The following is a 25439-nucleotide window of genomic DNA, read 5'->3' on the forward strand; positions in this document are numbered from 1 at the left end:
TATCTCCAAGTGCAACCATTTTTGAAGATCCTTCCTTTCCCAGGGCTGAAGTCTTTGGAGGTTCTGCTGGCATTTCTGCAGCACTGGATTTTTCTGAATTGGTTTTGCAAGCCCCATCCTCAACTCTCCTGTTTTCACAGACAAATTTTGGATTGTCCATGACGGAGTCCATCCCTGAAATAGCTCAATGAAATCTCCCCTCAGCCATCCCATCTCCAAAGGAAAATTCCCTTCTTTCTCTGATATATCCTTGTAATCGTTGCCGCTCACCCTGACACCTTTCCCAAATATCCTTCTAGGATCCTCTCTAACCCTTCTGCATCCTTCCTACAATGGGGAATTAAGCACAATACTCCAGCTGGGTGGGGGGTATGGAGATATGTCTTTACCAACAGAGATGTAAGGTGTTCTTTCCCTCCGCTAACCTGCAAGTCACCCTTGGGGAAGGTGTAGCATCTGCTTAGCTCCCCCCACCCCGATCGAGGTCACTTGAAACAATGGGAGCAGGTGGTGTATGGTCTTATGAGCAGCTGCTGTATATCACAAGACCTGGCTATATGTTCACTGATGCTAGGCAGACAATCTCTGAAGGGTATTGATAATGGCTGAGGTCACCCGACTTGTAAAGACTTTGCCTAGAAGAAGGCAATAACAAACCCCTTCTGTAGAAAATTTGCCAAGAATGATCATGGAATGCATACGTCATACAACACAGCACATGATCATGATCATGATGATGGATCCAGCTGAGTTTCTGAGATTCAGCGTAATTTTATGGCTGCAGCACTCTGTTTTCCCCTGCTGATAAAGCCTAGAGATGGGTGCACTTTATGAAATGCTTCCTCAACTCACCCTCCAGTTCCAACAATGTATACATTTGCACCCCAGGACCCTCTGTTCCTGAATCTTTTACGGAACAGCATCCTTTATCCTCATTCCTCCCAACTCATTTCTCCACATTAAACTGCATCTGCCATGCAGCTGCCCATCTTACTGTCCTCTCCACACCCTGCTGGCATTCAAGATTGTTTATTTACATTCTTCAATACATGCATATAAAGGCAAAAAAACGATTGTTGCTCTAGGTCCAACGTGGTAGGAAAAAACACACCAAGCTTTAAAAAAAAGAAACATTGAAAATAGAAACATAGAAAACCTACAGCAAAAAACAGGTCCTTCAGGCCACAAAGCTGTGCTGAACATGTTCTTACCTTGGAAATTACCTATGGTTACCCATAGCCGTCTATTTTTCTAAGCTTGGTGTTCTTGTCCAGGAGTCTCTTAAAAGACCCTATCATATCCGCCACCACCACCATCACTGGCAGCCCATTCCACGCAGTCACCACTCTCTGCATAAAAAACTTACCCCTGACATCTCCTCTGTACCTACTTTAAAACTGTGCCCTCTCATGCTAACCTCTGACTATCCACATGATCAATGCCTGTCATAATCTTATACACCTCTATCAGGTCACCTCTCATCCTCCGTCACTCCAAGGAAAAAAAGGCCGAGTTCACTCAAGCATTTCATAAAAAGCACCACAAATTTAAATATAAAATCAATTCTATAAACCACAATGCACAAGAAAAGTGACAGTGCATTGGGGGGTGAAGTGTGCTGAGGGGCTGCAAAAAGAAGTGGCAGGAGGAGAGTTTGATGGCTCTGAGCCTACATTCACTGGAGTTTAGAAGAATGAGGGAGATTGTAATGAAACCTATCAAATTTTGAAAGGCCTCGATAGAGTGGAAGTGGAGAGAATGTTTCCTATAGTGGGAGAATCTCAAACCAGCGGGCACGGACTCAAAATAGAAGGACGTCCATTTAGAATGGAATTGAGGAGGAATTTCATTAGCCAGAGTGTGGTCAGTCTGTTGAATTATATTTCCACGGACGGCTGTGGGGTCCAAGCCATTGGTTATATTTACAATGGAGGTTGACAGTTTCTTGATTAGCAAAGGTATCAAAGGTTACAGGGAGAAGGCGGGAGAATTTTACTTTTATTTAACAATACGTCATGGTGTAGGCCCTTCTGGTCCTCGAACCATGCTGCCCCAGCAATCCACAGGGACCCTGATTGACCCTAACCTAATCATGGGACAATATGCAATGACCCGCTAAACCTTTGGACGGTGCGAGGAAACTGGAGAGCCCGTGCAGTCCAAGGGGAGGATGGATGGAGACGCCTACAGATGCGACCGGAATTAAGCTCCGAACTCCAATGTCCCAAGTTGTGATAGCATTTCCCTAACCGCTGTGCCCCAATGGTGCCTCACAGCAGCATAAAGTAAGGTTGAGAGGGAAAATAAATCAGCCGTGATGGAATGTCAAAGCAGATTTGATGGGCTGAATGGCCTGATTCTGCTCCTATGTCTTATAGACTTTGGTCAGTGTGGATGGGGACAGGGTCTGGGGTACGTTAACAGGTAGAAGTTTTGATCAGCCTGGGAAGTAATTGCTTTTGAGCCTGCTGGTCCTGGCATGGGTCTGTCAGCATCCACAATTCGCAGTTATAACAACCTATGGATCAGCTGAAAATGTAGAAATTTGGCTTGCACCCTTAAATCTAGGTCACTGACGTAGATCAAAGAAGCAAAGACCCCAAAGTCGATCACTGGGCAACTTTGTTATTCACTATTTTCAGTCTGAAAAGCAGCTGAGCATCATGACCCTCTGATGACCTGTTACTCGTATCCAGTTTCAATCAACCCTTGAATGCCAGGTGCTTAACACTCGGACTGATGTTTGTGACCTGTGGACAAGTTGGGGAGAATAGTCTTGTACCTGCTGTGGTTTGAATGGACAATAGGAACTACTGAAGATTCCTGAAAAGATTGTTTCCTCCTGTGGGAGAATATGGACCCAGGGATCACTGCTTAAAGATGACAGGCCACCTGGTTCATACAGAGAAGAAACAAAAGTTTCATCTTAGAGGGTTGTGTGTCTTTGGAACTTTTCTTTAGATATCTTTAAGACACAGATAGACAGATCAAGAGGTGAAGGTTTACTGGGAGTAGACATGAATTTACAATCAGATCAACCATGATCTTATTGAATAGTTTAGATCATCTCCTGATTGGATTGGTTAGTCACATTAAAATACATTACATTAAAGAGTACAGCATAATCTAGGCCCTTCAGCCCACAATGTAGTCCTGACTGTTTAACCTACTCTAAGATCAATCTAAACCCTCTATTCCGCATAGCATTTTCTATTATGCCAAGTTTCTTTAGCCTCCTGAGGAAGTAGAGACCCCGGTGAGCTTCCTTGGCCGTGACGTCAATGTGGTTGGACCAGCACAGGTTATTGGTAGAATTGCAATGAAGTGTGAAGGTTACCAGGGACTATTCCTGTTTCCATTTCTTGCAATATTTAATTTGTAAATGTACTGAATTCTGTCTGCTGGACAAATGATCTTGAACAATAGGCTGGTGATTTGAAAGTATATTATTTGCAACACAGAATGTTGCAAAACTACAGGAAATTTTTCAGTGTTGAGTAATCAGGTGTGAGATGGAGCTTTACCAGTTGCTTGTGGTTAGTTATGTCCTCCTTACTTAATGCAATTGTTTCACAACAGAAGGAGATGTTTCTTTATGAATGCCTAACACAGGATAACAAATCATACAACATAGAACAGTACGGCACAGCACAGGCCCTTCAGCCCACAATGTCGTACAGACCTTTTAACCTACTCCAAGATCACTCTAATCCTTCCCTCCCATATCGGACCTTCACCGTTCTTTCATCCACGTGCCTGTCTAAGAGTTTCTGAAATGCCCTGAATGTATCTGCCTCTACCACCATCCCTGACAGAGTATTTCACACACTCACCACTCTCTGCTTATAGAATCTATCTCAACATCACCCCTACACTGGCCTTAAAATTACGCTCCCTGATATTTGCTATTTCCGCCCTTGGAAAAGTCTCTAGTTGTACACTCGATCCATGCCTCCTATCATCTTGTACACCTCTATCAAGTCACCTCCCATCCTCCTTTGCTCCGAAGAGGAAAGCTCCAGTGCGATGACCCTATCTTCCTAAGACATGCTCTCTGATCCAGGCAGAATTGTGGCAGATACATAAGGGGAATTTAAGAGACTCTTAGATAGGCACATGGTTGATAGACATTGGGGGGTTATGTAGGACTGAAGGTCATCACAACATCGAATGTAATATTCATTATAAGTTCCCTGTAAATCTTCTGTACATCCTCTCTAAAGCCTCATCTTTCTTCCTATAATGAACACTTGGATAATTCTTTCAGTCTTCACCAGAAATTGTGGAAATTGGAAGGTTATTACCCCCAAATTTCCTCATCTAATGAAACTAGCCTTGCTTTAGTTTCCTCCATAGTTGGAATAATCCACTCACCGGACAGCTCGCTGACAGTCTGTACTGAGGAACTGTGGAGGCTTGACAAAGGGGATCTCACCCATTGATACTGGATCTGTGTTTCAGGCTCAAAGGATCCTGTCTGAGCATCCAATCAGCCTGGTCTGCACTCACAGATCCCACCCCCTTCTCAGCTGCTGCATGTTCCATGCTGGGTATCCCTGTCACAATTCCTCACGGATTTATCTCTCTTCCCCAATACCTCAGCCTGACAAAGCTGATGTTGATGATGTTGATCAGAGTTGATGATGTAAATGTGAGCTTTATTTATCTTCATACACATTACAAAACATCCTCTTGCTCTTTTCACTTGAATGATATCTGTTCCTCATCAGATACAGTGAACACGAGCGTGGTGTGGTCCTGTTGTTTGCTGTGTGGCTCAGAAATCCCAGTGAGGAAGGGGCATCTTAGAACTGGTATGTGAATTATTTTATGCTATAACAGTTTCTCACATCTTCACTACCTCGTTGACTTCTAGGTACTTGCTGTTGTTGGTGTGTGAGTAGACGGAATCACTGGTTTATGAAAGCTTTCACAAATATAATGATGAATAGGTTGTAGATTAACTCTGGAGGATAAGTTGCATCAACTTGGTTGGAGTTTCTTTGCAGCATGGTAATTAGTGTAATGCTTTGCTGCACCTGCCCTAAGACTGGGGTTCAATTCCCTCTGCTGTCTGTAAGGAGTTTCATTCTTCCCGAGGTTGTCTGAGTTTCCACTGGGTGCTCCAATTTCTTCCCACATTCCAAAACTACAAACTGGTTAGAATTAGTGAAGTGTGACCATGATGTAATAGTATCTGAAGCATGATGACTCTTGTTCCATATTGTCACCACCCTCTGGGTGAAGAATTTGCCCCACAGGTCCCGTTTAAATCTTGCTCCTCTTAAACTTAACACCTCTAAATTTTTAAAAAACGTACATGAAATGCTGGAGAATATTCAGCAGGTCAGGCAGCATCTATGGATGGAGAGTGGATGTTGGGAGAAAGGGAGGGTGGCGGGGCACCAGAGGGAGGCGGTGTGCAGGTGAGGAGAAGGGAAGGGGCGAGAGGGAAGCCAAGGTGGGGAATGAAAGAAGAGAGAAGGGGAAAGGGGTGGAAATTACTGTAAGTAAGATAAATCAGTATTCATGCCATCAGGTTTGAGGCTGCCCAGATAGAATATGGAAGGGGAAGAAGATTTGTTTTCACAAAAATACACAGCTGCTCCAGAAAGCTCCACAGCCCACTTCTGCTGTGTGTTATTTATATAAGTGACATAAGTAAATATGGATCGTAAACATAAACGATTCCGTAGATGCTGAATATCCAAAGCAACACACACAAAATGCTGGGGGAACTCAGCAGGCCAGGCAGCATCAATGGAGGGGAATAAACAGTCAATGTTTTGGGCTGAGATCCTTCATCGGGACTCCTCCAATTTTTGGTTCCCTTTATCTTGGAAAAAAATGTTCATTCTTCCTCTGTCTCTCAGAATTTTACACTTAGAAGTGAACACTCTGAACAAAGAAAGTAAAGCTGAGTGAAACCTCATATTCACACAGAGGAGCTAGGAAGAGGTTAAAAAGCAAGACTACGTAGGGTATTGTTATTCCACTGTACGCAAGTATACAGCTAAATGAAACATCATTCCACTGGGACTAAGGCAGTAAAAGCAAATAATAAAAGAGAATATTCTGTAGATGTAGAAGTTGACATGAAGTCCATATATGACATGTAGTTAGATATACAATGGCATTACAGCTACTGGCAGTGTCATAAATAATGAGTACAGGGTGTTCAGAAGTCTCACAGCCTGGGGAAGAAGCTGTGCTCTTGTACTGTGGTACCTCATGCCTGATGGTAGAAGGTCAAAGAGACTGTGGGATGGATGGGAGGGCTCCTTGAAAGTGCTGATGTAGCGATCTCAGGATTACTTTCAAAATCTGCATTAGAATTATTATCATTGACTTATATGACTTGAAATATGTTGTTTTGCAGTAGCAATACAGTGGGAAGATATAAAAATCTGCATAGCGCATCGAACAATACAGCACAGTACAAGCCATTTGGCCCACAATGTTGTGCTACCCCTTTAATCTACTCTAAAATCAATTTAATCCCTCCTGTACAGCCCTTCATTTTTCTTTCAATCCCATGACTATCTAAGATCTTTTTAAATGTCCATAATATACAGTATCTGCCTTTCTCACCACCCCTGGCAGGGTTTTCCACACACACACCACTCTCTGTAGAAAAAAACCTACCTTTGACATCTCCCCTATGCTTTCTTCCAATCTTCTTAAAAATTTGGCCTCTCATATTATACTATTTACGCCCTGGGATAAAGTCTCTGGCTGTCCACCCTATCTATAGTAATACACATAAAAGTGCTGGAGAAACTCAGCAGGTCAGGCAGCATCTATGGAGTGGAATAAACAGTTGATGGTTCAGGTCAAGACCCTTCAAGAGGGTCATTTCCAGCATCTGCAGAACCTCTTGTGTTTCTGATCTGTCACTCAATCTATACCTCTTATCATCTTGTACATCTCCATCAAGTCACCTTTCATCCTTCTTTGCTCCATAGAGAAAAGCCCTTGCTTGTTCACTCTGCCCTCATAAGACATTCTCTCCTGGTAAATCTCCTCTGCACCCTCTCTAACGCTTCCGCATCCTTCCTATAACGAGGACCTAACTTGGATGCAACATATTGATGCAGCTATAAAGAAGGCAAGGCGCTGGCTATATTTCATTAGGAGTTTGAGGAGATTTGGTTTGTCACCTAAATCACTCGAAAACTTCTACAGATGTACCGTGGAGAGCATTCTGACTGGCTGCGTCACTGTCTGGTATGGGGGAAGGTTACTGCACAGGATCGAAGTAAGTTGCAGAAGCTTGTGAAATTAATCAGCTCCATCATGGGTATGAGCCTTTGTAGTGTCCAAGACATCTTCAAGGAGTGATGCCTTAGGAAAGCGGCGTCCATCATTAAGGATCCCACCACCCAGGTCATGCCCTCTTCTCATTATTATCATTGGAGAGGAGGTACAGGAGTCTGAAGGCACACGCTCAGCCATTCTGGAACACCTTCTTCCCCCTGCCATCTGATTTCTAAATGGACATTGAACCCATGAACACTACTTCATTAATTTTTTTTGCACTACTTATTTTAACTTTACTATTTAATAGACACATATACTTATACATGCTTATTGTAATTCTGTTTTTTTCTCTCTATATTTATTTATAATGTATTCCATTGTACTGCTACTGTAAAGTTAACAAATTTCATGACTTATGCCAGTGATATTAAACCTGACTCTGAACCTGCATTTATTTCAATAGTTCCATTTAATATTAGAGAAATGTTTGCAATATGCATCCTGAAATCCTTGTTCTATGCAGAGATCCACGAAAACAGAAGAGTGCCTTAAAGAATGAGTGACAGTAATAACGTTAAAACCTCAAAGCCTCCCCTCTCCCCCTTCCTACACACAAGCAGCAGCAAAGCAAGGACCCTGCCCCACCATCCCACCCCCACCAAACTCCGCAAAAAAGCATCAGCACCCTCTGCCCACCAAGCAAGCAATAGCAAAGCCCCCAATAAAGATTGTAATCTGCAGTACAACAAAAAATAATTGCTCACCTGACAATTTGGAGGGGAGACATGACAAAACAACTGGCTGATTTATGTTGTTAAGAGAGTCTGTCATGCTGATTTTTGTTCATAGTTCTCCACCCATAGAATCAGCAAAAAATCTACCACCCTCCAATGAGAGAGAGAGAGAGAGAGAGAGTGCGCGCGATTCTTCGGGTACAGAACCTCCGGTAGCTGATCCACTGTTCCCAATGGTCTGTTCTCTCCTGCAGTGCTTCAGTCAGCAGCACCGGCTTAGAATCAGTACATCCACAGGGCCGTGGATCCTCAGGCACGCTTGTCTTGTAGGCCGCGTCCTTGGGGTTTCATATTTCCAACATCTAGTGCTTTCTCTGCTTCTCTTGCTGTGTCACTAAGTTAAAGTCCCCACCATTATTATCCCTACCAGTGCACCATAATGAAAGATCTGTGCAATCAGTGGCTGACGATGGATGTCAGATTAATAGGGGAGCTCAGAGACGATGTTCCTTTTGTGTTCCCTGTGTCGTGGGGAATCCAATGTGGAGAGACCAGCACGTGGGGTTTGAGAGTGACGCTGGCAGAAATAGTGTGTGATCTGGGAATGCTTATATTGATCAAAATTCAGTGTTCACAGTAACACACACAGGTCAGACAGCACCTGTGGTGGGGAATAAACAGTCGGCGTTTCAAGTCAAGACCGGAAGGGAAGGGAGAAGCAGCCAGAATGAAAACTGGAGAAGGGGAAGGGAGTAATGAGTCTGAGGGAACACGTGGTCAGAGTCAGAGAGCAGTAGAGGTCACAGAGAGGGAGCAGTGAGAGAGGGTCACATTGAACTCATGTCAAAGAAAAGATCAAAACTTCTTCAGGATAGGCATCCTGAAGGAAACTTTGCAGTGGATCATTTCCATGGGTACTTCCTGACCTGCTGAGTTCCTCCAGCATTTTGTATGTTTTACTCTGGATATCCAGCATCTGTAGAATATCTATTCTTTATATTCAAAGTAAACTTACTACCAAAGTATATGTATATATATATACATTGCAATATATTATGCTGATATTCATTTTCATGCAGACATCTACAGAAAAATACAGTGGAATTTATGAAAAACATTCTCTAAACAAACGACCAATGTGAAAAGCGAAGACAAATTGTGCAAATAATAAATAATACTGTGTTGTAAAAGTACTTGAAAATGAGTCTGTAGGTCATAGAATTGATTCAGAGTGGTGTCGAGAGATTTATCCACGCTGGTTCTATTATTCCTCTTCCTCCTCCTGTCCTAGGTAGTGTTAATCTAAGTGCATTCAAGTGTGCCTAGTGCTTTCTAAAATTTGTCATTTCAGTTCTTATTTTTCTTTGTACTAGATCAGTTTTGGACCAAGATATTATGTCAAAAGAATATGTTAATATACACAAAATGCTGGTGGAATGCAGCAGGTCAGGCAGCATCTATAGGGAGAAGCACTATTGACGGTTCAGGCCGAGACCCTTCGTCAGGACCACGAAGAGATTATAGATGGGGAGCAGCGAGAAGAGAAGATTTAAACTTCTTCAGTGTAGGCATTACTGGCAGAGGCTTCACAGTAGTGAATTTAAAAGGCAAACACGAGGAAATCTGCAGATGCTGGAAATTTCGGCCCGAAACGTCGACAGCGCTTCTCCCTATAGATGCTACCTGGCCTGCTGTGCTCCACCAGCATTTTGTGTGTTTTGCTTGAATTTCCAGCATCTGCAGATTTCCTCGTGCTTGCCTGTTAATATACGTATAGTGAAAATGCTTATTGCCTTGGTTATATTTTTAATACCGAGCTCGTTTTGGCAGATTTTCTTAAGACTTGAAGTAAGTTATGTCAAAAGTTTTCTCTTTATCGCACTATGGTCTATTTTCTTTGCTTGTTGATATCTCAGAGACTGTTTCAAATTCATCCATCAATTGTATTGTCTCCTGCTGCTCTGGTTTGTTTTCTATAAGCTCTATTGCACTTTCCTTTATGTTTAATGTCCTGGATTTATCTGGTCCAAAGTTCATGTTTATATCTCTAGGGAATAGTTTTACTACTTGAATTAATTACTTTAGCTTTACTGATGAAGGAGGGTATAATTTCAAATTGTCCATGTATAAAAGGTGTGTTAAAGTATAGCTCATTTCATTGTTTCTGATTTGATACCCAATTTTTGCCCAATTCAGTAAATTAGACTGTGGGTTTAAAACTAGACAAAAACATAGTAGGCTTAGAGAGTTGCCCTGGAAAATGCCTCTGTTTATTTTGATAACGGTGGTTGCTCATTTTTGTTTGTTAATTAATAGGGTGATTATAGTATGCTAATGCTTCACCAGAAGTTGTAGGAATTTTACATGTATTGGATATAGTTCATATATATATTAAGAACTTCTACTAGCCATGATTGTGGGGCAGAAACAAATATATTTTGGTAGTCAATATAACATGAAAGATTTCTGCTTTTTCCTCTGGGCTTGATTTAGAATTATGGAATCTATTATTAGTCATTCTTTACATCCTTTCATACACTTACAGCATCTTTCTGCTCTTCTATAGGTACATTGTGCTTACCTAAGTAAGTGGCGGTTAGTTGTGAGAGGCACAATGTTTTACTATTTTATATATAGCTTGTAAACAAATAATAGGATGATATTTTGATGGATCATTTGTGATTTCTCCTTTAGGTAAGAGCTATGTTTTAACTTCTGTCAAAAATCCTCTAAGATATTTGAAAAGATATTAGGTCAAAAGTTTATCATCTTGTGTTTGTTGGTAATTCTGTGTTAGGGTTGGTGACATTTTGATGCATCAAATTTAGTTTTAATGCTCCGTATAAACCTTTTTAATTGTTCATGAACTGATAATTCTGATTTCTTCATCTGCACAGTTCATGTATCTATTTTGTTTGGCTTTACATGCACCAGGCTTTTGTTTTAGTGTATCTATAGATTTTACAATGCTTCTATTAGATCAATTGTATCTTGTGTGGACCTTACATTTCCTTTGCGTTTCCATAACATTTCTCTTAACTTTCTTACTCATGTTATCCATTTTATACTCCATTAGGCAGTCTATTTCTGCTATTAAGTTTTCAATTTTGTGTCTTAGTCTCTTCTGCTATTTCACTGTTCTCATTTCAATGCTCAGTTTTGGGTTTCTATTAACGAGTGCCTCTATTTTGGAGCCATTGTACTGCATTGTTAATGATGCCCAGTATGTTATTGTGTGTAGTTCTTCAAATGTTTCAAGTTTTCCTAAATATTGTGGTAATATAATATTGTTGAGGGTATTAAGAATTTTTGGAAATTTTGATTATGTGTTTTCTTTTGATATGTAGGGTCTTTTTGTTGGGTCAGTGCCCATGTCGTCTGTTGAGATAAATGTTGGGATAACTCTGTCTGTAAGCTCAGCTTGATAATCACCATTCTGTGTAGGCTCTACATCTGTGTTGTTACTCAGGTTGTGGAGCAGATGTTGAAGTAAATCTATTTTCAACAGTGCTTCGGAGTTGGCATTTTCATTATTTTCTTCTATAGCATTGTCGTGGTCTATAGGTTGGTTTCTTTCAAGCTCTTGTGCTACTTTGTGTTTTGTTTAGTTTAACATCCCTGTAGAGATTAAGTTGTCTTTTATTATCACTCTACATGAATCTGCTAATTGTTGTGCATTTTCTTGCATGAAAGGATATTGTGGCTCCATAACAACACCCTCTTACTCAATGTCAGTAAGACTAAGGAGCTAATTATCAGCTTCAGGAGGAGGAAAGCAGAGGTCCATGAGCCAGTCTTCATTGGAGGATGGAGGTGGAGAGGGTCAGCAACTTTATATTCCTCGATGTGTTATTTTGGAGGACCTGTCCTGGGCCAGCACCTAAGGGCAATTATGAAGAAAGCACGGCAGTGCCTGTACTTCTTTAGGAGTTTGCGAAGATTCAATATGACATCTAAAACTTTGACAAACTTCTCTACATGTGTAGTGGAGAGTATATTGACTGGTTGCCTCTTGGAATAGTATAGAAACACAAATGCCCTTGGACAAAAAATCCTACAAAACGTAGTGGACGTGGCCCGGCCCATCATGACTAAAGCCCTCTCCACCATTGGGTACATCTACATGAAACTTTGTCACAGGAAAGCAGCATCCATCATCAGGGACCCTCGCCACCCAGGACATGCTCTCTGCTGCTGCCATCAAAAAGAAGGTACAGGAGCCTCAGGACTCACACCACCAGATACAGGAATATCAATTACCCCTTAACCATGAGGATCTCGAACCAAAGGGGATAACTTCACTCCTCTTCACTTGCCCTATCATTGAAATGTTCCCCAACTGATGGATTCACTTTCAATGACTCTTCATTACATGTTCTTAATATTTATTGCGTATTTATTAATTATTATGTTTCTTTTTGTATTTGCAGTTAGTGTCTTTTGCACACTGGCTAAGCACCCAAGTTGGTGTGCTCTTTCTTGATTCTATTATGATTATTACGGATTTATCGAGTATGCCTGCAAGAAAATGAATCTCAGGGTTATATATGGTGACATATCTGTACATTGATAATAAATTTACTTTGAATTTTATGCTTTAAGCTGTTGAAGTTCACCCTGTATGTTGTCATGTCAGTCTCAATTTTCCATGACTTGATAATATATAGGCATTATCAATGTGTTTACTTTGAATGACAATTTCATGCCTGCTTTTCTTCTCTTTAGTGGGGTCAGTTTATTATTATTATTATTATAAAAACATTTATTCTCAGCTCAAGCTGGTAAAACCTGAGGCACAAGCATAGTCAAGCACCGTTCATTTGTCAATTGCTAGGAACTTTCAGAATATTCCAGTGGCTTTCTGAAGATTTAATAGATATTGGTGTGTAGCCCTAATTTTTTAATGCTATTGTGTAGTGCCTTTGGGGTGATACCAGCAGTTGATATTACTATTGGGACAAAGTATACCCTGTTCATGTTCAAAAGTCTTTAAATTTCCTCTTAATTCAGCATATTTCTGGCTTTTTTCAGTTATTGATTTCTGTATTTATGTGTGCTTGGTGTAGCTACATCTATTAAATGTGTGGTTCTTGGTAGCTTATTCTGTAATATTATACCCAGACGGTTATTATGGATTGTCCTATCTGTAATAATGGATCAGTTGTAAAATAATTTGTGGTATTCTGACTCTAAAACTGGATTATCCTTTCATTTATAGTAAGGTATGGTTACTTTGATGAGTTTGTATTTTAAAGCAAGATTTTGGTGAATGATGTTTGTCATTTGATTATTATTACTATCAGTAGTAATAGTAGTACTGTTTAGGAAAATGCCTTAATCTTAATTGAATATTTTCTTTTTGTTTCAGAGAATGTCTTCTGCTAACGCAACTACCTCTTTTTGGGAAGAGTATACAAGCATTCCCACTACTTCTGAAATTCCATTTATAGTTGATCCTAATACACTTGTTTGTAAACCAGAGATATTTCCAGCCCTGCCAATTGCTCTTATCTACAGCCTGGTGTGTTTCCTCGCCGTGATGGGGAACCTGGTGGTGATGATTGTCATTCTTCACAATCGGCACTCTACATTTTCCACCGACGTCTACCTGCTCCATCTAGCCACGGCTGACCTGCTCTTTGCCGTCTCTCTGCCCTTCTGGGCAGTGGATGCCATATCTGGGTGGGTGTTTGGAGATGCCATGTGTAAGGTTGTCAGCATGATCCAGGAGGTGAACTTTTACAGTGGCATCCTGTTGCTGGCCTGCATCAGTGTTGACCGTTACCTCGCCATCGTCCACTCTGCCCGGTCCCACAGGCAGAAGCGGCCATTCCTGATCAAACTGGTCTGTGCTGTCGTGTGGGTGCTGTCTATTCTCCTGTCTTTACCCATCCTCTACAGGAGAAAATTATGGGATGAATCTTCCAACAAATACATCTGTAATGAGGATCACGATGGTGAATATGATGAGAAATGGAAACTAGCCACCAAAATCTGTCGCCATGTCATTGAGTTTCTCATCCCACTGGGTGTCATAGTCTTCTGCTACAGCGTCACCATCCACAGACTGTGTCAAACGAAGGGATTCCAGAAGCAGAAAGCCTTGAAGGTCATTATCGCTGTGGTGCTCGCTTTCCTCATTTGTTAGGTGCCCTACAATATCACTGTGTTTATCGACACTCTGGTGAGGATGAGGGTCACCATGGCCTCTTGTGATGGGCGCAACCACATCGACCGAGCTCTGTTTGCCACCCAGTGTTTGGGGTTTCTGCACAGCTGCGTGAACCCAATATTATACGCCTTCATCGGGGTGAAATTCCGGGCGAACCTGCTCAGACTCCTGGCTGATAAAGGACTCATGAAGCGCACTGAGGAATCTCTTGAGGTTGAGAGATCTGTTGAGCAGTCAGTCTATCAGACAACTTCAACTGTCACTTAGATGCAGTGTGTAATTAATAGCCAGAAGATCGATTTTATTTAAATGGAAAGATTCCAATCCACCTACCACATTTCAATGGTTTTCCCAAACGATTGCATGTTTAAATTTAGAAAAGATTAGGAGCAGTACTATAGACCCCTCGATTAGATTTGAAGAAACTTGGAAGTCTTTTATTCAATATTTTCATATGATGTAAGTTGACCTTTTCTGAATCCTTTATTCAGCAATTTTTTCTTTATGGATAGAGGAGTGGAGTTAAACGACAAAATACAATTTTAACTGATGAATTATGGCAGCCCAATCTTTGTTTTTTTTTAGGTTAGTTTGTTTTAGTTTGTTTTTTTTTCCTCTTTTTCTTTTTTTTATAATTATAATTATCTTTTTCATGGTTAATTACTAAGAGATTGGGAGGTTAGACCCAATTTGTTACTTGGAATATGTGTTTCTACATGTTAACCATTATTAATGTACTCCTGATCTCTATGTATTAGTATTAATATTGTTTATTGGAAACTTAAAAAAAAGATTGAAAAAGAAAGATGCTGTGTGTAAGATTCTGCCATCTTTCAGTGTGAAATTGGAAACGTGATAAAGGACTGTTCCAACTGTTAAAAAAATTGGTTAAAATCATCAGTGGAAAGTCACTTCTAGTTACTTACAGATAACTTCATTATAATGGAGAAACATACTTTTGAGCAAATGCAAACAGCCATAACTGCAAATGCCCGGCAACTGATATAAAACCAGAACTTGCTTGGAACTCTTGAGAGGCCGGGTAGGATCTGTGGAGAGAGAAACCGACGAAAAGTCATTGACCTGAATTGTGAAATTAAAATCTGTTGCTCCCACAGTGAATCGTTCTGAACTCCTTCCATGTTGTACAGTCCAAGCATTCAGTACATTGGAAATGTACTGTTCACCACTGAAAATCGTTCTAAGACCTGCTTCAACAAAAAGGGCCTTTTAGCTGAAGATTGAGGGATGTGGAGTCTATCCAACCACAATAATCAGAAACAATAGAATGTGTTTAGCATAGAGTCACAGGGCAATGCAGTAGGGATACAGGCCTTTCGACCCATCCTGGCCATGGTGCCCACCCAGCCACTCCTAGTTTCCTGTGTTTTGCCCATATTCCTCTAAGCTCCACCCCTCCAGTACCTATCCAAGTACTTCTTCAATTACACTATTGTACCTGCCTCAGCCACTTCCTCTGACAACTCGTTCCGCACACTCACCACTCTCTGGGTGAAAAAGTTGAGCATCAGGTCTCTTTTAAATTTTTCTCCTCTCATCTTAAATTTGTCCCTCATAGTTTGGGGGGTGGGGGGGGGGAAGACTGTTGCCATCCACTTACCATAATTTTAAACATTTCTAAAAGGTTGCACTTCATTCTCCCATAATCCAAAGAATAAATACCTAGCCTCTTCCTCTTCTGTATATCTAAGATTCAACATCCCTGTAGATCTCTGCATGCATTCCTGGGGCGAAGGATGATGAGAGATGACTTGATAGGGGGCACCACAGTAGCGTAGAAGCCAGCGTATTACAGCTTGGGACGTCAGAGTTCAGAGTTCAGTTCTGGCATCTTCTGTAAGCAAGCTTGTATGTTCCTTCCCACGTGTATGTGGGTTTCCTCCAGGTGCTCCGGTTTCCTCCCGCATAGCAGAGGTGTACTGGTTAATTTGTCATTGTAAATTGTCCCGTGATTCGGCTAGGGTGAAGTCAATGGATTGCTGGGCGGCACAACTTGAACGGCCAGAAGGGCCTGTTTCACACTATATGTCTAAATAGATCAATAAATAAAATAGAGGTGTACAAGATAGTAAGAGGCGTGAATTGAGTGGACAGCCAGAGACTTTTTCCCAGGAAAGAAATGGCTAATACCATGGGGCTCATCATTTTAAGGTGATTGGAGGGCAGCATAGGGAGATGTCAGAGGTATGTCGTTCACACAGAGAATGGTGGGCGCAGCCATGGGGGGTGGGAGAGGCAGATACATTAGGGACATTTAAGAGACTCTTAAATAGGCACATGGACGGTAGAAAAATCGAGGGCTACATAGGAGGGAAGGGTTAGATTGATATTGGAGTAGTTTAAAAATTTGGCTCAACATTATGAGCCAAAGAGCCTGTGATGTGCAGGTATGGTCTATGTACTAGATATTTTTACACACCTTAGTTAATATTCCCACTTCCTCTTCTGTTTTATGCAAAACATCCACAACTTGTTCAACTCATCCCCACAACAACAAATTTCCAACCCTGGAAAAGACTGTCTCCATTGAGGTCGTAGCTCAGACCTACTTGTTTTCATAGGTTTTAAAAAATTTGATTGAGGGACAGCATGGAATAGGCCCTTCGGCCCCTCCAACTGTGCTGCCCAGTAACCCTAGCCTAATCACAGGGCAATTCACAATGATCAATTAACCTACCAACTGGCACCTCTTTGAACTGTGGGACCGGAGCATCAGTGGCCATGGGGAAAACATACAAACTCCTTGCAGTCAGCGATGGAAGTTGAACCCTGGTCAGTGGTACTGTAGAGAGCTGTGAGAACCACTACGTCCCCATGCCACCCCATTCTTATGGATGGTTTCGGGGACAAAGAGGAAAGCTGGAGTCAGGTTGGGAATTAGGAACAGGGATGTGGGGTAGATAGATGTCTGTGCTTCACGTTCAAAGACCAGCAGCAAAGTGAATGAAGGACATATGCAGATAGATGTTGGGTCAGCAAGCATGTTAGACAAGGACCACTTTAGATAATGGCTCCCACCCCAGGTCAGTGAGTCCAGTGATCCTTATGGGCTGGGAGGCATGGGGGGGGGGGGGACCCACTAGGTTGTCAAGATTGCAAGTCTAGAGTTCTGTGTCCCGTCATCTGTGAATCTGTGGTTCGAGGCCTGGAGTTTGGGGTCCCGTAATTGGTGAGTCCAAGGGTTAATATAGAAGTTAGAAGTCTGAAGGTCAATCAGAGGTCTAGAGGCCCAATGGCCGTGGGTTTGCGAGTCTGCAAGCCCACAGGGGAAGTTAGAAGGCCAATGCCTAGGATTCTGCGAGTCCTCTGGAGGCTGAAAACCAGCTGGTCCTGAGGTGGGCAGCCTGCCTGTGTGTGAATGGGAGGGAGGGCTTGGCCTTCTGCTTGGATATCTTGCTCTCGTTCTGCTGAACATTGTGGGCACGCTATGTTGGCACTGGAATGTGTGGCAACTCCCAGCCTCTATCAGATCTCCCTTCATTCTCCTACACTCTAAAGAATGAAGTCCTAACCTATTCGACCTTTCCTAAGGTTGAACATCCTTGTACATTTTTGCTGCCTAGGTTGTCTTGGTTCTTTACACAAACAACACATTTCTCTGGATGTTTTGATATACATGTGAAAATATCTGAATGTGATTCTGACCCCATAAATCAACTCTGCACCCCCCCCCCCCCCAGTATAGTTACACCAGTCCTCTAATTTGGTGGACAGCAATATAGGCATTTTTCATGCTGTGGACTCAACGCTGTTGTGTCCTGTTCCATTGTAACCTCCGTATTTGACTGCTCCAAGTCTCTGTTCAGAAAGGAAACCATCAGCTGTTCCTTTTTAACCCCTTATGGACCTGCCTTCTGTCTTCAAGCTTCTGTGGACATACTCTCAAAAGTGCTGTGGTTTCACTCAATGTTTCACGGTGTCTATATGCAAACCATTAGGCCATCAGACCTTAAACATAAGAGCAGAATTAGGCTATTTGGCCTATCGTGTCTACTCCATCATTCGATCATGGCTGACTTATTGTCCCTTGCATTTCCAATCTCCTGCCTTATCCCCAAATCTCTGATGCCCTTACTAATCTATCAATCTTCGCTTTAAATATACCCAATGATTTGGCCACCACAGCCATCTGTGGCAATGAATTCCACAGATTCACCAGCCACTAGCTAAAAGAATTCCACTCCTCTGGATCACCATTTCAGTGCTCAAGTAACTAGACCATCATTATCTCTTGCAACCAAAATCATTCCTCCTCGCCATCAACTGTTCCTGATTAATGCTGCCCTTCTCAGTCAAAGAGGATATTTTCTCATGGAGTTAATTCCACCAATTTTCCCACAATGGAAATTAAACTAGGTGTCCTTAGTTTACCCCTTCCTCCGTTTCCAAAGAATGGTACATCTTTTGCAGTCATTCCCTCTACTGGAAGCACTCCTGTACCCAACTGTAGTCATGCCACCGCACTGGAGCAGCAGAGTAGTGAAACAGTGATCTGGGTTCATTTCCCAGCACTGCCTGTAAGGAGTTTGTACGTTCTTCCCATGACTGTGTGGGTTTCCTCTGGGTGCTCTGGTTTCCTCCCACATTCTAAAGATGCATAAGTTAGGGTTAGTAAGTTGTGTGCATGCTATGGTTACACTTGTGGGCTGGCTTCAGTTAGTTGGTAGGTTAATGGATCACATGGGTGCAAGTGGGTGCTGCAGGGTCATTGGGCAGGAAGTGGCTGATACTGTGCTGTATCTCTAAATTTAAAAATAAATACATTTTCTGCCTTGCTGTTTTAACAGCCAGGAATAAATTCCATCTGGACCCAGGAACTGATCCACATTCTAAATGGCTAAATAGTTAAACATCTCCCATCCATTATCCCATTCTAAAACTACAGGGGGACATATCTCACTGAAAGATATTTCCTGCAAGTGAATTTATGCCAAAAGTAAGTATATTTGACCAAGAAAGCAAAGACTGTGTAGTTTATATTTCTGCTTTTGGTTTGGAGATATGAATAGAATTGTGCAAATTGTGTAATTTGTGTGAGTATGTAATGGAATTTGCTTTGACAACTACTCTGTACGTACGTACACTGACTGTCTGTGGAATAAAACAGCTTTGATTCATGCCCGGCCTCACCTCTCCTGCTTATTCCATCTGTCTTCCTTACAGCACAAAATCAGACTATCCAGGGCAGAGCAGAGGGTGATCCCACAGTTACACCCTGGGCTGCGTATCGTTTAGTTCGAAGGAAAGCAGCTACACAGAAGTGAAAGTCAGAAGACTGCAGACGCTGGAAATCTAAAATAAAACCAGAAAATGCTGGAAACACTCAGCAGCTCAGGCAGTGGGTATGGGGACAGTGACAGAGTTAACATCTCCCATCGCAGATTTTGATGTACATGGAAACATACAGTGAAATGCATTGTTTGCCCTTACAACCAACGCAACCTGAAGGTGTGCTGGGGGCAGCCCACAAGTGTCAGCCCACATTCTGGCACCAACGCTGCATGCCCACGATGTTTGTCAGAAGAACACAAGCTGCAGCAAACAAGTTCAGAACAAACAAGACAAAAATAGCAAAACTAGCCCCTTTCCTCCCTCTCAGACCAGGGCTTCAGGCTTCCTTTGGATATCAGGTTACCTGGGACATTAACTCTTTTTCTCTTCCCACTGAGTACTTCCAGCACATTTGTGCAGCCATACTCCTGAACAGACGACACCTTGATTGTCAATAAAAGCGACACACATCATACATACAACACAGATCAAGTGGATAGCCGGAGGCTTTTTCCCAGTGGGCAAATGGCTAATAGGATAGGGCATAATTTTAGGCTGATTGGAATGTCAGAGGTAAGTTTTCCACATAGAGAGTGGTGGGTGCATGGAACAGTCTGCCAGGAGTTGTGGTGGAGGCAGACACACTCGGGCCATCTGAGAAACTGTTAGACTCCTAGCTAGGCACATGTAGGACTATGTAGGAGGGACAGGTTATTTGGAACTTAGAATAAGACCATAAGACATAGGGGCAGAATTAGGCCATTTGGCCCATTGAGTCTGCTCTGCCATTTGATTATGGCTGGTCCATCTCCCTCTCACTCCCATTCCCCTGCCTGCTGCCTGAAACTTTTTAAGAATCTTATAAAGAATCTGTCAACCTCTGCCTTAAATACACCCAATGACTTGGCCTCCACAGCCACCTGCGTCAAAGAATTCCACAGATTCACCAACCTCTGGCCAAAGAAGTTCATCCCTGTCTCCATTCTAAAATACACCTACCTCTATCGTGAGGATGTGCCCTCTGATCCTAGACTCTGTCATTACAGGAAATTCTCTCTATGTCTACTCTACCTAGGTTTTTCAACATTCGATAGGTTGCAAAGGTTTAAAAGGTTCATATTATTATCAAAGTATGCATGTACAATACAACTCTGATAGTCGTCTTCTCCGGATAGCCAGGAAATACTGAAAAACCATGGGTGCTGTTGAAAGAAAATACATCAACCCCACTCCTCTGCACAAAAACGAAAAAGAAAAAGAAACAAAACTCACATACCCCAAACCCCTCAGCCCCTCCTTCACAAAAAATACTGAAAGATCGCAAACATGGAAATCAGCAGCTGGAACGTCAAACCCCAAACAGAGGCCCCAAACCCCTCAGCTCCTCCTTCACGCAAAAATACTATTAGATTGCAAACATGGAAATCAGCAGCAGGAACGTCAAACCCCAAACAAAGGCCCCAAACCCCTCAGCTCCTCCTTCACGCAAAAATACTATTAGATCGTGAACATGGAAATCAGCAGCTGGAACGTCAAACCCCAGACAAAGGCCCCAAACCCCTCAGCTCCTCCTTCACGCAAAAATACTATTAGATCGTGAACATGGAAATCAGCAGCTGGAACGTCATACCCCAACCCCCCCTCCCAACCTCTCCCCCACACAAAAACTAACAGATTGCCCACACAGAAAAACACTAACAACAACATCAGACCCCAAACCCTTAACCCCTCCCTCGCAGACAATGTTACATATCTCCCACCCACCAATCAGCATCAAGAAAGAAAGCACAGAAATCTGAAGGAGACAAATATAACCCGCAGTGTACACTAATAATCACATTAATCATAGAATGTTGAAAACGTCCTCCTATCAGCATCGAGGAGACTGGCCACATGAACTCAATGAGATCCCCCCTCATTCTTCTAAAATCCAGCGAGTACAGACATTAGAGTCTTAAAATGCTTCTCATATGATAAACCTTTCATTCTTGGAATAATTTTTGTGAACCTCCTTTGAAGCCTCTCTAATATCAGCACATCCTTTCTTAGATGAGGGGCCCACCCTAAACTGCTCACAATACTCAGATGAAGCCTCACCAGTGCCTTATAAAGACTCAGCATTATATCCTTGTTTTTATATTTTAGTCTTCTCAAAATGAATGCTAATATTACATTTGCCTTCCTCACCACTGACTCACCCTGTGTGTTAACCTTTAGGAAATCCTTCGCAAGGAATTCCCAAGTCCCTTTGCACCTCTGAGTTTTGAATTTTCTGCTCATTTAGAAAATAGCCTACACTTCTATCCCTTCTACCAAAGTGTATGACCATTCACTTCCCAGCACTGTTTTCCATCTGCCACTCTTTGCCCATTCTCCCAATCTGTCTATGTCCTTCTGCAGCCTCTCTGTTTCGTAAACACTATCTGCCTCTTCACCTATCTTCATATCTGCACACCTGGCCACAACTGCATCAATTCTATCAAGTGAGATGTTGACATAAAATGTAAAGGGAAGCGGTCCCAACAGTGATCCTCATGGAACACCATCACCATCAGCTAATTAGAAAAGGCTCCCTTTATTCCCACTCTTTGCCTCCTGCCAATCAGCAAAAGCTCCATCCGTGCTAGCATTATTCCTTTAATACCATGGCCTCTTATCTTACTAAGCAGTCTCATTTATGGCACCTTGACAAAGGCTTTCTGAAAATCCAAGTACACAACATACACCAATTCTTCTTTGTCAATCCTGTTTGTTATTTCCTTAAAGAATTCCAACAGATAAGTCAGGCAAGATTTTCCCTTAAGGAAACCATGCTGACTTTGGCCTATTTTGCCATGTGCCTCCGAGTGTCTGAAAACCTCATCCTTAACAATTGACTCCAACATCTTCCCAACCACTGCAGTCAGACTAATGGGCCAATAGTTTCCTTTCTTTGGCCTTTCTCTCTTCTTGAAGAGTGGAGTGACATTTGTAATTTTCCAGATGACTAGAACCATGCCAAAATCTAGTGATTCTTGAAAGATCATTACTAATGCCTGCACAATCTCTTCAGCCACCTCTTTCAGAACCATTGGATGTGGTCCATCTGGTCCAGGTGGCTTCTATACTTTCAGAGCTTTCAACATCCAAAGCACCTTCTCCCTTGTAATAGTAATTGCACTGACTTCTGTCCCTGACACTCTTGAAATTCTGTCATACCACTAGTGTCTTCCACAGTGAAGACTGGTGCAAAATACCTATTCAGTTCATCCGCCATTTCCCTGTCCGACATTACTATCCCTCCAGACATGAGAAAATCTGCAGATGTTGGAAATCTAAGCAACACACATAAATGCTGGAGGAACTCAGCAGGCAAGGCAGCATCTATGGAAAAGAGTAAGCAGTTGACATCTCGGGCTAAGACCCTTCAGCAGGACTGGTAAAAAAGATGAGGTCAAAGTAAAAAGGTGGTGGAGGGGAGGAAGAAGTACAAGGTGGTAGGTGATAGGTGAAACTGGGAGTGGGGATGGGTGAAGTAAAGAGCTGGGAAGTTGATTCGTGAAAGAGATAGTGGGCTGAGAAGTGGGAGATGGAGTTCAACCCGGAGAAATGTGAGGCGATACACTTTGAAAGGTGTTACGTACCCGTGACGTGACAGTGGTGTACTTGTCACGTGACAGGTGTTGAAGCTATACTGGACTTGAGGTAATGGTCTTGTGATGGTGGAGTGACGTCATTTTCCCGCCAGTAGAGGTCATGTGACAGTTTTTTTTTACAGGGTATAAAAGGAGGACCCCTCCCTGTGAGGAGGGGCAGTTGGTGGCTGGATTTGCCATTTTGTCTTCATGCCACTGCGTGATTTAATATCATGACGCAGTGTGGTTGAAAGATGGAGCTTTATTTAATGCCTAAAGTTTAAAAGGTCATTGCCAGCAGTTTCTTTACAATACTGCTAGTTGAGAATCAGTGGAGAGTGAAGATCGGAGTTCGGAAGTTAAAAGATCAAGGAAAATCGATTTCGACGGTGAAACAGGTCTGACCTTGTTTGATCCTCATTCGGAAGGAATTCGTTGACTGTGCTCATGTTAATCCTTGTGAATAGCAGAAAGGATTGAGTACAGTTTTGGAAAGGAAAGGTCAGTGCCTTTAAGCCGTTACATTTCATCTTCGTAAATTCTTCGTGGGAAAAGTATAGTTCAACTGGGAACCGCAGCAAGACGACGTGAAAGAGGATTTAAATCGTCTTAAAAAGTCTCTCCCTTAAATGGACTGTAAGCATTTTGAACTTTTACAACATCGCTTTAAGAACTATTTTTGCAACATCACTTTAAGAACTGTTTAAGCTTCATAGCTTTAAGAACTGTTTAAGCTGCTGCACAGCAGCTGATTTCCAGTTACGTTAGTGATTTGTTTACTTTTGGGGGGGTTTGTTCTTCAGTGTTTAATAAACGTGTTATTTGTTATAAAAACCCCTGTCTCACTCATATATTTATTGTTGGTGAATCCGTAACATAGGACAAACTCCAAGGCAGAGTACAAAGTAAATGGCAGGATACTTGGTAGTGTGGAGGAGCAGAGTGATCTGGGGGGTACGTGTCCACAGATCCCTGAAAGTTGCCTCACAGGTAGATAGGGTAGTTAAGAAAGCTTATGGGATGTTAGCTTTCATAAGTCGAGGGATAGAGTTTAAGAGTCGCAATGTAATGATGCAGCTCTGTAAAACTCTGGTTAGGCCACACTTAGAGTACTGTGTCCGGTTCTGGTCGCCTCACTATAGGAAGGATGTGGAAGCATTGGAAAGGGTACAGAGGAGATTTACCAGGATGCTGCCTGGTTTAGACAGTATGCATTATGATCAGAGATTAAGGGAGCTAGGGCTTTACTCTTTGGAGAGAAGGAGGATGAGAGGAGTGATGCACCATCAATAACTCACTCTGAGACGTAGAAGCAAGATATCGGCTTTTATTGACTGGAAGAATGAACAACACTACATCCTGGAGAATGAGGCCGGGCATCAGGCTCCAATCGCCTTTATACAGGGGTCTGTGGGAGGAGCCACAGGAGCAGTCAGCAGGGGGCGTGTCCAGACAGGTATATGTAGTTCACCACATTCACCCCCCCTTTGTTTGAAAAAGAGTCCCCAGGTGGCGAAGTTTCTTACAAGTATATTTACAGGTTAAGTCTATCAGGTGGTCGAATCTGTCGCTGCGATCTACGTAGCACCGGCTGTGATTGCACAGGTGCCGGTGGTGGTGATTGCACAGATGCCGGAGGTGGTGATTGCACAGGTGCCGGTGGTGGTGATTGCACAGATGCCGGAGGTGGTGATTGCACAGATGCCGGAGGTGGTGATTGCACAGATGCCGGTGGTGGTGATTGCACAGGTGCCGGTGGTGGTGATTGCACAGATGCCGGTGGTGGTGATTGCACAGGTGCCGGTGGTGGTGATTGCACAGGTGCCGGTGGTGGTGATTGCACAGGTGCCGGAGGTGGTGATTGCACAGATGCCGGTGGTGGTGATTGCACAGGTGCCGGTGGTGGTGATTGCACAGGTGCTGGAGGTGGTGATTGCACAGGTGCCGGAGGTGGTGATTGCACAGATGCCGGTGGTGGTGATTGCACAGGTGCCGGTGGTGGTGATTGCACAGGTGCCGGTGGTGGTGATTGCACAGGTGCTGGAGGTGGTGATTGCACAGGTGCCGGAGGTGGTGATTGCACAGATGCCGGTGGTGGTGATTGCACAGGTGCCGGTGGTGGTGATTGCACAGGTGCTGGAGGTGGTGATTGCACAGGTGCCGGAGGTGGTGATTGCACAGATGCCGGTGGTGGTGATTGCACAGGTGCCGGTGGTGGTGATTGCACAGGTGCCGGTGGTGGTGATTGCACAGGTGCTGGAGGTGGTGATTGCACAGGTGCCGGAGGTGGTGATTGCACAGATGCCGGTGGTGGTGATTGCACAGGTGCCGGTGGTGGTGATTGCACAGGTGCTGGAGGTGGTGATT

The 25439-nt window shown here is 42.9% G+C and overlaps 1 pseudogene; it reads left to right on the forward strand.

Moving 5' to 3' along the window:
- The first annotated feature begins 4704 nt into the window (after positions 1-4704).
- Positions 4705-19305, forward strand: LOC140728106 (C-X-C chemokine receptor type 2-like; annotated as a pseudogene).
- Positions 19306-25439: the final 6134 nt, after the last annotated feature.

The sequence above is a fragment of the Hemitrygon akajei genome, chromosome 5 (assembly GCF_048418815.1).
Source record: "Hemitrygon akajei chromosome 5, sHemAka1.3, whole genome shotgun sequence".
Classification (NCBI taxonomy): domain Eukaryota; kingdom Metazoa; phylum Chordata; class Chondrichthyes; order Myliobatiformes; family Dasyatidae; genus Hemitrygon; species Hemitrygon akajei.